Genomic DNA, 13040 nt, shown 5'->3' with positions numbered 1-13040 from the left:
TGGCACTGCAATAGGTGTTCTCCCCCTTGTGGTCACAGATATAAAATTGGTGACGACGATAAAAGTTCGTGTTACATGCGACACTCGTAGGTTGTGTGGTTTCTCAGTGCAGTGCTCTTGTGAACACCGTGGACTAAGTTTTACTCCAATGCTGGGAACAACTGCGGGATCTTGCCGCAGATTCTGCTCCAGATGTTGCGCTGGGAGACTACGGACTTCCATGCCGCTCGGGTGTCAGTTCAGACACTATCATTTACTCAATCTATCTTTGGCACGGAAAGGGGTAAAATACGCTGCTACAAAAATTTTCGAGAAATTACTAGATGAGATAAAATCTCTGACAGGCAGCAGTAATAGCTTCAAAAATAAATTAAAATCATATCTCCTTGACAAGTCCTTCTATACCATAGATGAATTCTTGAATAGGAATAAATATGTGCATTGCTTGTGCACTTGACACGTTCCACATCATAACGGCTACTGTACCGTGCGATTGACCAATGGAACACGCAACCAACTAACTAACTAACAATATCATCGTGAGTTCGTCGTCAGTTTACATTTAAAACACCCGGGATGAGAGGCCGTGGTCCAAACACGGATGTTAATATTCGCCACGTCATGGTGACGATACGCAAACCAGCCAAAGATATATGTATCTAAGTGACGTCTTGCGTGAGTCGATAAGATTACCGGCTTGTGACAGCAAGAAACCCCGCGTTTTTTACATCGCCGGATACATTGTCTGGCAAGGTCATTCAGCGCGATATAAATGGCTGAACGTGTGCATGTTGCAGCCAGTTGCTCCAGAGGCCATTTCAGAGCCTATGTTGACACAACTGTCGTAATCAACCGCAAAGCTCTTCAACTCCTGATACCGCCGTCATACAAGCAGGTGCAGTGCTCTTTACTTTACTACATCACGTGCAGCTTGTTTATGAGCGCTTGACAAATGAGCTGTCAGATCATTCCGTTGCGCTGATTGTCTATTTACTGTGTACTTCCTGAAGCTAGAGAAACAACGCTCATTTCTCAAGATCTCTCAACCGTATACTGTACCCGATGTACGCCTACTATAGTTACTCAGCAAACGAGTCAGTGGTGAATTTATTCGTAATACCAACCCCTGCCTCCATACTACAGCTCAGTAATCACCTGCGGGAAAGAATAATTCAGCACTTCTAGAGTGAAGGAAACAGTCGGAGATTTGCTGTTGCTTAGAGGACATTGCAAGCCATAACCTAACAAGTGGAATTGCTGTTAATTTACTCCATATCTCTGTGTAGTTCACTACAGTGTTGTTTTTTATATGTTCACGCAGTGTTCTGTTATTAATGCTTGTGGACGTTAAAAATATTCGATTTGTTATTTTAGCCTAGGTCTTCTGTCATAGTTTCTTATAGTACTTTAATTAGTGATATAAGCTAGATATGAATTTGTCACTCCCCTCCTCTGCTTTTTACACGAATAAAGAAGTGCACATTATATTGCAGAGTATCCTTTCAGCAAAGTCATCTGATTCCTTTTCTGTTACACTCACGCATGCTGTGCAGAAAGATGGTTGATTGTATAGTTCTGAACACCTTTAGTTAATGATTACAGTTTCCGTGTGATACATACATTTAACACCACAAAATTTGGCTGTAGAAATCACAACCACGTACTACGGCCTATGAGTTACTACTATATACGAGACAGTTTTTCAGACTATGATTGCGTCCTATACTGTGTAAAAATGGCCTTTCATTTCCCTTGATCGATTAAATTAATTAACGAATGCACTGCCATTATCGAAAGATATAATGAATACTGCGAGAGACGAAAACATTTACTGTGGGCTCCCTAGCTTAAGAGTCGACGATCAGCCATCCTATGACGATGGTTCCTAGTTGGACTTTAGTTCTTTATTATTTTCTGTTTTTATTTTTTACTTTTAAGGGGTGTTCAAAAAGTCTCTCCGTATTGCCGTATGATTGTTAGCCGCGCGTGCCGTATGCCTCAGTGAATATACCGAAATGAAACTCAGTGAAATACATTGAATATTCATTTTTAATTACATATTTTCACATTAAATGTCGAAAGTGTCCCCCCCCCCCCCCCCACGTTGAATACGTAATTAAATCCGTCTAATCACGTTTCCAAACAAGCTGTAACATTTCTTCTGTAACAAGCAGTGAAAGTGGATATTGCAGTTTTCAATTCATCGATGCATTTTGGACTGTTTTTATAGACAGTTGCTTTCGCTGCACCCCAGAAGAAAAAGTCAGGTGGTGGTAGGTCAGGCGATCGTGGATGCCAAAGTCCATGTGTAAATTATGCGATCACCAGAAACATTACCAAGCAGTGACATTGAAAGGCGAGCTGTATGCGCGGTTGCACCATCTTGTTGAAAATAACTGTTTAGTAATTCACTTAAGACAAGTTCTCCTATGAATGGGTACAGAATATCCACTTTAAGGGTAGTAACCCAGGCAGGCGAACAGTCGAACTTTCACCCGCGGCGAACAAACGGCACCCGTGGTGGAAGATCATACAACACTGCGGAGAGACTCTTTGAACGCCCCGTATAAGAGACACACAAACACATGAAGTTAATTTAACTCTTTAAAGACGATGGTTGTTATCTGCAAGGAAAAAATAATTAATTCCAGTGACAATTTATAAAAATAACTGACATAAACATACAAATACACTGGCAGCAATTTTTGTTGTTAGCTCGCTAATTTAGGATGCTTCTACCTTGTGGAATAAACAGTGACAATAGTCGAAAACTTAAAAGAAATCAATTTCGTCACTTATCATCAGCTGCTTATACAGTCTACCGACCACCACCAGCAGTAGCACCGAGGGGCCTGAAAGAGAAATAAAAAATAGAACTGGCTGAATTTTTTAAAATTATTTTTTTAATTTTTTTTTTTATCCAGCGAGACTTGGCCAACTGTTGCCACAACGTTCGCATAAGGAGACGAGCGCTGGAGCGCACGGCTAGCCACGTGCTGCAACAGTAACCGACTTTCTCATTGCTGGATACTTCATTAAAACTGAAAGCTCCTAACGTGAAAATAAGAGCACCTGTAGCTTTCATATGAAAAGGTCGTCCTGGATTTTAAAAATTAAATCTGTCGTCAGATTTACAACTTACATTTGAATTATTCGTAATATTAGCTCCAGTTAAAAGAATATAGGTTGAATTTAGGCACATTATTCAATTTATCAATTGAAGACATACAGTCTGAAAATGAGTCCGTGGTCATATTTTTGGCGCTTTATTTTACAGGTCCGTCTTGATCACATAAATTTTTACATTTCACTATAGTGAAAGCGTTGTGAAATGGAAGAAGATGTTAGGATTGCAGTAGGGAAGAAAACAGCCAGCTACAGTTTACTAGGAGAATTTTAGGAAAGTGTGGTTCACTTTATAAAGGAGACTGCATATAGGAAACAGTTACGACCCATTCTTGCGTACTGCTCAAGTGTTTAGGACCTCCACCGGGTCGGGTTAATGGATGAGACAGAAGCAACTCGGAGCCGGGCTGCTAGGTTTGTGATCGATAGGTTTGAGCAACACACAAGTGTTAACGGAGATGTCTCTGACCACAAATGGGAATCCCTGCAGGGAAAGCGGTGTTCTTTCCGTGTAACGCTATTGGGAAAATTTAGACAATCGGCATTTGAAGTTGACTGCAGAACTGTCTTACTGCCGCAAACGGGCGTTTCAAACATTACAGGATTGTTTTTCCTACTCATCTGTATTAAATTACATTTTCTTTACAACTACAGATGGCTGTCATTTATCACATCAACTCGTAATTTTGTCTAAGTCATCTTGTATCACTCAGTGACGACACCTGCTCGTACATCACAGCACCATCAACAAATAGCCACAGACGGCTGCACACGCAGAGAGAGAATACAGCAGAGTCTCGGTATTTCGAGTCTTGGAATTACGAGTTTCCTACATTTCCAAGCCTCGTAAAAAACGAAAAAAAGCTATTGTACAGTGTTGTGACCCCAGATATGTTTCCCCCATCCGCTCATAGCACAAGCAAAACTTGTTGAAAGCGCTGTTTTGGATTTTTCATTGTCGGTACAGCACTCTGTTGATTCATTTTCGTTATTGATTGTTTTTGTTTGTACACCTACACCTAAAACGAGTGTTGTAACAAAGGAAGGGGAATTTGCGACTTTGAATGTTAAGTTATAAAAACACTGAAACGACTTGAGAAAGGAAAAACAATAAAGAAACTTGCTCTCGAATACTGTGTGGGTGAGGTTACTGTTGGTGAGTGGCGTGAGAACTGACGTAAACTGAAACAATTTTCCTGTAAGAAATGCTATGAAGGATCTCTCAGAATGGGACATCGCATCCCTGCCCCCGTCAGATTAATGATAAGAAGGCCCAGCGGACAACCCGTCAGAAACCGAAAACAGGAAGAAGGTGTACTGGAGTACGAAAAAAAAGCAAAATAGAAACAGCGAACGCTCCAAAAACAGAAGTGTAATATAGAGCAGGGGTGGGGGGGGGGGGGGGGGAGGGAAGGAAAATGATGTCGTGGTTAAGTAGTTAAATTGTTCGACTATCAATCACGCTAGGCCGTATTCATGAATCCCTCATGTCAATTTTTTTACGCTCTTAGCTTTATTCAAATTTGTGTCTGTGTCGTGGTGTAACGTCCGTTTGCGACAGCGAGGTGTAAGGTAGGGACCTACAATGACAGTTGACGACACCTGCTCGTACATCACAGTACCATCACTCTATTAGCAGCTGAAAGGAAGTGGCTTTCGAATGGGAACCGCAAGAGTTTGATGACAAGGTGACAATTCAACCGCATCCTCCACCGGAAAACAAGTCTGGTGTGTCATAAACGGGATTAGTAACAGTACATTTGTCATATGATAGGAATCCCCTACGACGCACCTAATTTGTACGACGGGTAAGGGAGTGAGATATGCCTCCTTGCTCGATATGGGTGTTCGTATGACTGCGAATGTCGTCACTCCCAAGCAAATGATGAAAACACAATAGAGTGTCACATAACCTGCAACAAATGAACGCAACAGTTTCATAATCACACAGTTTCTCTTGTGCTCTGTCAAAACATATGTTATTAACGTTTTTGAAGTTGCGTTTCATTTTGAAAGTTTCGACTCTTGAATTCATTTGTTGTAACATAGTTCACACCCGTTTACTTGTCGTTTTCATTTCTGTGGGACGTCTATATGGTACCTCGCCCGCTCTCGCTATTCATCATATTTACTTGCAACGTGACTCATATCCAATAACCAATGTATAGTATGACAACTGTCAAGACCACAGAAAGAGAACAAACATTTCAATGACCAGACGGACAGTTAACGTTGTCGAAGAAGAAAATTAAATAAATAAAATAATACGAGGGGGTTTTGAACAAAGGGCCCCCGCTTGGTAGTCGAAGAACAGGACCACTGACCCACGAGACAGTTGTTACTGCAGGTCGTTCTTTATTGTACTTCATGTTTTTAGACCGTACACTGTTTCTATTTTGCCTTTGTTCCCTCATTTTCATGCTTGATCTGCGTCCAGCTTTTATCGGTCTATCCACTGGAAAAAACATAAAAATGAAGTAAATGAAGCAGGCGAAAATTAATACAAACGTCTCAAAAATGAGATCGACAGGAAGAGCAAAATGCCTAAGCAGGGATGGCTGGAGAACAAATGTAAGGATGTAGAGGCATACATAACTGGGGGTAAGACAGATACTGCCTACAGGAAAATTAAAGAGACCCTTGGAGAAAAGAGAACCACCTGTATGAATATCAAGAGCTCAGATGGAAACCCAGTTCTAAGCAAAGAAGGGAAAGAAGAAAGGTGGAAGGAGGATATAGAGGGTCTATACAAAGGCGATGTACTTGAGGGCAATATTATGGAAATGGAAGAGGATGTAGATGAAGATGAAATGGGAGATATGATACTGCATGGAGAGTTTGACAGAGCACTGAAAGACCTAAGTCGAAACAAGGCCCAGGGAGTAGACCAAATTCCATCAGAACTAATGATAGCCTTGGGAGAGCCAGCCCTGACGAAACTGTAGCATCTGGTAAGCAAGATGTATGAGACAGACGAAATACCCTCAGACTTCATGAAGAATATAGTAATTCCAATCCCAAAGAAAGTAGGCGTTGACAGCTGCGAAAATTGCCGAGCTATCAGTGTAATAAGTCACGGCTTCAAAATACTAACACGAATTCTTTACAGACGAATGGAAAAACTGATAGAAGCCGACCTCGGGGAAGATCAGTTTGGATCCCGTAGAAATGTTGGAACACGTGAGGCAATACGGACCCTACGCCTTATCTTAGAAGACAGATTACGAAAAGGCCAACCTACATTTCCAGCATTTGTAATCTTAGAGAAAGCTTTTGACAGTGTTGACTGGAATACATTCTGACAAATTCTGAATGTAGCAGGGGTCAAATACAGGGAGCGAAAGGCTATTTACAATTTGTAGAGAAACCAGATGGCAGTTATAAGAGTCGAGGGGCATGAAAGGGAAGCAGTGGTGGGGAAGGGAGTGAGACAGGGTTGTAGCCTATACCCGACGTTATTCAGTCTGTATATTGAGCAAGCAGTAAAGGAAACAAAAGAAAAATTCGGAGTAGGTATTAAAATCCGTGGAGAAGAAATTAAAACTTTCAGGTTCGCCGATGACATTGTAATTCTGTCAGAGACAGCAAAGGACCTGGGAGAGCAGTTGAAGAGAATGGGCAGTGTCTTGAAAGGAGGATATAAGGTGAACATCAACAAAAGCAAATCGAGGATAACGGAATGTAGTCGAATTAAATCAGGTGATGCTTAGGGAATTAGATTAGGAAATGAGACACGTAAAATAGTAGATGAGTTATGCTATTTGGGGAGCAAAATAACTGATGATGGTCGAAGTAGAGAGGATATAAAATGTGGACTCATAATGGCAAGGAAAGCGTTTCTGAAGAAGAGAAATTTGTTAACATCGAGTATAGATTTAAGTGTCAGGAACTCTTTTCTGAAAGTATTTGTATGGAGTGTAGTGATGTGTGGAAGTGAAACATGGACGATAAATAGTTTAGACAAGAAGAGAATAAAAGCTTTTGAAATGTGGTGCTACAGAAGAATGCTGAAGATTGGAAGGGTATCATGTAACTAATGAGGAGGTATTGAAGAGGATAGGGGAGAAGAGAAGTTTGTGGCACAACTTGACTAGAAGAAGGGATCGGTTGGTAGGGCATATTCTGAGACATCAAGGGATCACAATTTAGTATTGGAGGGCAGCGTGGAGGGTAAAAGTCGTAGAGGGAGACCTAGAGATGAATATACTATGCAGATTCAGAAGGTTGTAGGTTGGAGTGGGTGCTTTGAGATGAAGAAGCTTGCACAGGATAGAGTAGCATGGAGAGCTGCATCAAACCAGTCTCAGGACTGAAGACCACAACAACAACAATCCACTGGGCCATCTTACAACTAAATCTGATACGGCTCCGAAGGGTACTTTCCTTTGTTAGTCACGGATTACGGAGGAACGGTGCAACAGCACAGAGCGGGGCTTCGTGCCGTGCAGCCGGCGCACTGCCTCTCCGGGTAGATGCAACCACGACGGAGGTGTATCTGTTGAGAGGTCAGACAACGTGTGGTTCCTGAAGAGGGGCAGCAGCCTTTTCAATAGTTGCAGGGGCAACAGTCTGGATGATTAATTGATCTGGCCTTATAACATCAGTCAAAACGGCCTTGCTGTGCTGGTACTTCGAACGGCTGAAAGCAAGAAGAAACTACAGCCTTAATTTTTCCCGAGGGCATGCAGCTCTACTGTATGGGTAAATGATGATGGCATCCTCTAGAGTAAAATATTCCGGAGGTAAAAAATGGTTCAAATAGCTCTGAGCACTGTGGGACTTAACATCTGAGGTCATCAGTCCCCTAGAACTTACAACTACTTAAACCTAACTAACCTAAGGACATCACACACATCCATGCCCGAGGCAGGATTCGAACCTGCGACCGTAGCGGTCGCGCGGTTCCAGACTGAAGCGCCTAGAACCGCTCGGCCACACTGGCCGGTTCCGGAGGTAAAATAGTCCCCCATTCGGATCTTCGGGTGGCGCTGCAGCCGGCGGGCTCGCTTCACTGCGAAGACGGCAGACGCGCAAGCCGACCATTCGCAGTCTTTCTCAACGATGTTAGAGTAACTACTTGGTGAAAAAATTGATTCCAGCGCATATCATAGCTTTACTCGTCAGTTTCTTGATGAGCTGCTATGATTTCGTTAGTAGCCATAGTTACTGTGATATTTGAAAATTAAGTAACCTACTGCAAGAATTTCGAAAATTTTGATTTGAAAAATTGGGGTCGCTATGAATTTGCGTTTGGTGTGTGTTAGGTCATATGTTTTTGCGCATGAAATGTAGCTTCATACTGAATTATTCTTAAAAATTAGAAGGATAACGCTGTTGTTGTTGGTATTGTCGTGGTCTTCAGTCCAAAGAGTGGTTTGATGCAGCTCTACATGGTACTCTGTCCTGTGCAAGCCTCCTCATCTTCGAGTAACTACTGCAACCTACATCCTTCTCAATCTGCTTACTGTATTCATCTCTTGGCCTCCCTCCACGGTTTTTATGCCTCATGCTTCCCTCCAGTACTAAATCAGTGATCCCTTGATGCCTCAGAATGTATCCTACCAACCGACCCCTTCTTCTAGTCAGGTTGTGCCACAGATTTCCCTTCTCCCCAATTCTGTTCAGTACCTTCTCATTAGTTACGTGATCTACCCATCTAACCTTCAGCATTCTTCTGTGGCACCACATTTCGAAAGCTTTTATTCTCTTCTTGTCGATATTATTTATCGTCCATGTTTCACTTCCATACGTGGCTACACTTCCTGGCACTTAAATATCTACTCGAGATTAACAAATTTCTCAGAAACGTATTCTTCAGAAACGCTTTTCTTGCCATTGCTAGTCTACATTTTATATTCTCCTTACTTTAACGATCGTCAGTTATTTTGCTTCCCAAGCAGCAAAACTCATCTACTACTTTAAGTATCTCGTTTCCTAATCTAATTCCCTCAGCATCACCTGATTTAATTCGACTACATTCCATTATCCTTGTTTTGCTACTGCTGTGTTCGTCTTATATCCTCATTTCAAGACACTGGCCTTTTCCTACTATCGAATTCCAGTCCCATATGACTATTAAATTTCGTCTTCCTTAACTACCTGAATAATATTTTTTTCTCAATCTCCTCCTCGTCTGCGGAGCTAGTTGGCATACAAACATGTATTACTGTGGTGGATGCGGGCTTCGTGTCTATCCTGGCTACAATAAAGTGTTCACTATGCTGTTCTGCTGTTCATTGTAGCTTATCCGCGTTCCTATTTTTTTATTCATTACTAAACCTACTCCTGCAGTATTCCTTTTTGGTTTTGTGTTTATAATCTTGTATTCACCTGACCAGAAGTCCCGTTCCTCCTGTCACCGAACTTCACCAATTCCCAGTGTATCTAACTTTAACCTAGTTATTTCCCTTTTTAGATTTTAAGACCTACCTGCCCGATTAAGAGACCTGATTTTCCATGCTCCATTCCGTAGACTGCCAGTTTTGTTTCTCCCGATAACGACGTTCTCCTGGATACTCCCACCCGAAGATCCGAATAGGGGAGTATTTTACCTCCGGAATATTTTACTCTAGAGGGTGCCATCATAATTTAACCATTGTAGAGCTGCATGCCCTCGTGAAAAATTACGGCTGTAGTTTCTTCTTGCTTTCAGCTGCTCGCAGTACCAGCACAGCAAGGCCGTTTTGGCTTATGATATAAGGCCAGGTCAGCTAATCATCCAGACTGTTGCCCCTGCAACTATTGAGTAGGCTGCTGCCCCTCTTCAGGAACCACACGTTGTCTGACCTCTCAACAGATATACATCCGTTGTGGTTGCACCTACGGTATCTGTATCGCTGAGGCACGCAAGCCTCCGCACTAACGGCAAAGTCGATGGTTCATGGGAGAGGAGGATATCGCTATCACCAAACTCGAGAAGACTGATCGTATGTAAAATGCTTCGTCCCGAACTCGTGCGATAAAGCCCGAATGATATATTCGTAACATTCCTCATATGACAAAGAAGGTTTGAGATGTCGAAACAATATTTTGGCAAATGATACTACGCAAAGAGGAGACTATTTTTTCATATGATTAACAGGCAAAACTTCCATATCTAACCAATATTCAAGTTACTACAGATTTGTCCAATGACGTCATTTTTAAGGTCCATAGATTAGGTGATGAAACGAGAGATGTCACAGGTTCATAGAAATCAGAAGCAGTGTTCCAGACATTGCTTTAACATTCAAAATAAGATTCACAAATGTTGTGAGTGTTGTGGAGTCAACTGCCAGAGTGCTATAGGGTTGCCACCAGCCACCTACATGCGAACGCATTTTTCTAAATACTGATTTCCCAACTGCAGTCAGTGGTGTTGAGAGAAAACACATTCGTCTAAAACTCTGGTACAGTGTTTTATAGTTATAAAAATTTTCATTATATTGTAATGTAAGCTGTTGCATATCCTTAGCGGAAATTGGTTATAATCAATGGTGGGGGATGTGGAAAAGAAAGGGAATGTGGTATATCTTATTCTTCTTGTGAATTTTGCTTGATGCAGGAAGGGGAGCTTAACATACTGCCAGACTTTCCACTACATACATCGGTTGGATTGCCTTTTGCATTCATTGGAGATCATATATACCCACTGCTGAGGCATTTTATCAAATATTACAGTCAAGGAGTTTTAGATTCATGGAATGAATATTTCATCAAAGCTTTTCCGTACCACAACGATTAACAGAATGTGCTTTTGGAGTAATGAGCGCTAAGTCGAGCATATTTTGGGAGCCAATTGAAACTTCACTAGAATTTGCTGACGACACTGTTGAATATACATGTTCTCCACAGCACTGTCATTGACCTACCAGGGTTCCTGAGTGTCGATGAGCAACATACAATAGACGTCAAGCGTTTTACACAAGGCACGTATCAGACGGGACGAAACTTTAACAGACGTTCAAACGAAGCTGAAAACATTTTCTCACATAATGAACGCAATTTTCAGTTATTCTACTTCAGATTTATTATCGCCTCTCGTTTTAAGACAACGAAAGATACAAGAGGTGTTCTGAACTTAAAGTCTGCAATTCTGTTGCTACTTCGTCACATAACTTGTCCAAAATAATCAGTATGCGATAATAGTTGTTTCGCTGGTCTCATAAAGGACGCGAAGTAAAAGCAGTTGCTATCGAAGCTTCCGCTGACACTACTTTCTCAGCAGTGCAACAAAACAAACCCAAGTGCCCACACTTCTACCCGCAGCGCCAGTCGAATGCTGCCGGTATTACCCGACTGCAACCCGAGTCACTCGATCGCGCTAGTCTCGGAGCTCACATATCGCCGCTCTGCTCACCTCATCTCACTGTTTTGATGGTGCCGCGCCACTCCACTGTAACCGCAGCCATAAATGAAACACCATACGGAAATCAAAGATCGAAAAAACAAGTGAGATATTATCGATGTTGCTTATCCTTTACAGCATCGCTTTGTATCTTTTTCCCGCATAATTTCGATAATCCAAGTTTTCAGTGATTCGAAATGGTCACCCTCCGTTTCACCTGGAACTATCGAAACTCTACTGTCATAGCGGTCCTGCCACACTTTCCTGCCACACTTCCCTGGGCACTCCTGACAATACAACGGTGAACAGTCGCCGCCGAGGTCAACGTTCCATCTCCCGTAATGCTGCCAAGTCTCAGCTGCGCTAACAGGAAGACTATATTTCTATAGTTGATCATGAGAAAACAAGGCCCATACAGAGGCATGAGAACACATGTTTCCCTCGCTCGGTATGTAAATAGAACAGGATACCACTGTTGTGAAACCGTGTTTCTCGTGGCGTATAAGCGTTCAAAGAATTTACTTAACAGCAGCCGGGTGACGTCTTTGACAATCGCCGGTAATTAGACTGGTGCACACCCCGTCATTTTCGAGGCACAATTTCAAAGAGAGAGCACTGTGCAAGGATATTTAAATCAGCAGCATGCGAGGCGACGCTGACCAGTGGCCATGATACGGCTTATGCAGAAAGATAACATGCACACTGTAAACAGCTGAAGGCACCACACAGACGAAAATGACTGGCGTCAGGAATTATCAACAGTGCATATTAATTGCTGACAGGTGAGCCAGTAACATTAACCTGTTTTTTGACTAGCGAGAGAGTAAGATTCTAATCAGAATCTAAGGGAAAACTTCCGTTACTTGCTAGTTTAATCCCAACTGCTTTTTTAATAAATTTATCCCTATAGTTGGAAGTGCATGCCAGAATCTCTGTGTCATAGTATGATGTATGAGAAACAAAGATTCTGGTGAGCTCTTCCAGCTATTGGGATAGTGTTTTCAAGGAAACGCCCGACTCCCCTTGTATATATACTTAGATGACAAAAGTGTAGTGCAGCAGCTCGCGTGACATGGACTCATCAAGTCGTTGGAAGTCCCCTGCAAAAATATTGAGCCATGCTGCCTATATAGCAGTCCATAATTGCGAAGTCTTGCCAGTGCAGGATTCTGTGCACAAAATGACCTCTTTGATTATGTCCTATAAATGTTCAATGGGATTCCTGTTGGGAGATCTGTGTGGCCAAATCATTCTCTCAGTTGTCCAGTTTGTTCTTCAAACCAATCGCGAATGATTGTGGGCTCATGACATGGCGCATTGTCATCCATAAAATTCCATGGTTGTTTGGGAACATGAAGTCCATGAACGGCAGTTAATGATCTCCAAGTAGCCGAACAGGATCATTTTCAGTCAATGATCGACGTAAACACTGTCCACGCCATTAAGGAGCCACCACTAGCTTACACAGAGCCTAGTTGACAACTTGGGTCCACAGCTTCGTGGGCCTACACCACACTCGAAACCTACCATCAGCTCTTATCAATTGAAATAGGGATTCATCTGACAAGGCCATGGTTTTTCAGTCGTC

At 42.2% G+C, this 13040-nt stretch overlaps 1 protein-coding gene across 1 annotated transcript in view; it reads left to right on the top strand.

Moving 5' to 3' along the window:
• Nucleotides 1–806: 806 nt before the first annotated feature.
• Nucleotides 807–13040, top strand: part of LOC126473743 (UDP-glycosyltransferase UGT5-like) — a 65653-nt gene continuing 53419 nt past the window's right edge. Inside the window, exon 1 of the mRNA XM_050100991.1 lies at nt 807–895. The gene's annotated coding sequence lies outside the window, so the exon portion shown is untranslated. The remainder of the gene's footprint in view (nt 896–13040) is intronic.

This window comes from Schistocerca serialis, chromosome 4, assembly GCF_023864345.2.
Source record: "Schistocerca serialis cubense isolate TAMUIC-IGC-003099 chromosome 4, iqSchSeri2.2, whole genome shotgun sequence".
NCBI classification, from domain to species: Eukaryota; Metazoa; Arthropoda; class Insecta; order Orthoptera; family Acrididae; genus Schistocerca; species Schistocerca serialis.
The sequence above is the reverse complement of the archived record's forward strand: the minus strand, read 5'-3'. Positions and strand labels throughout refer to the sequence as shown.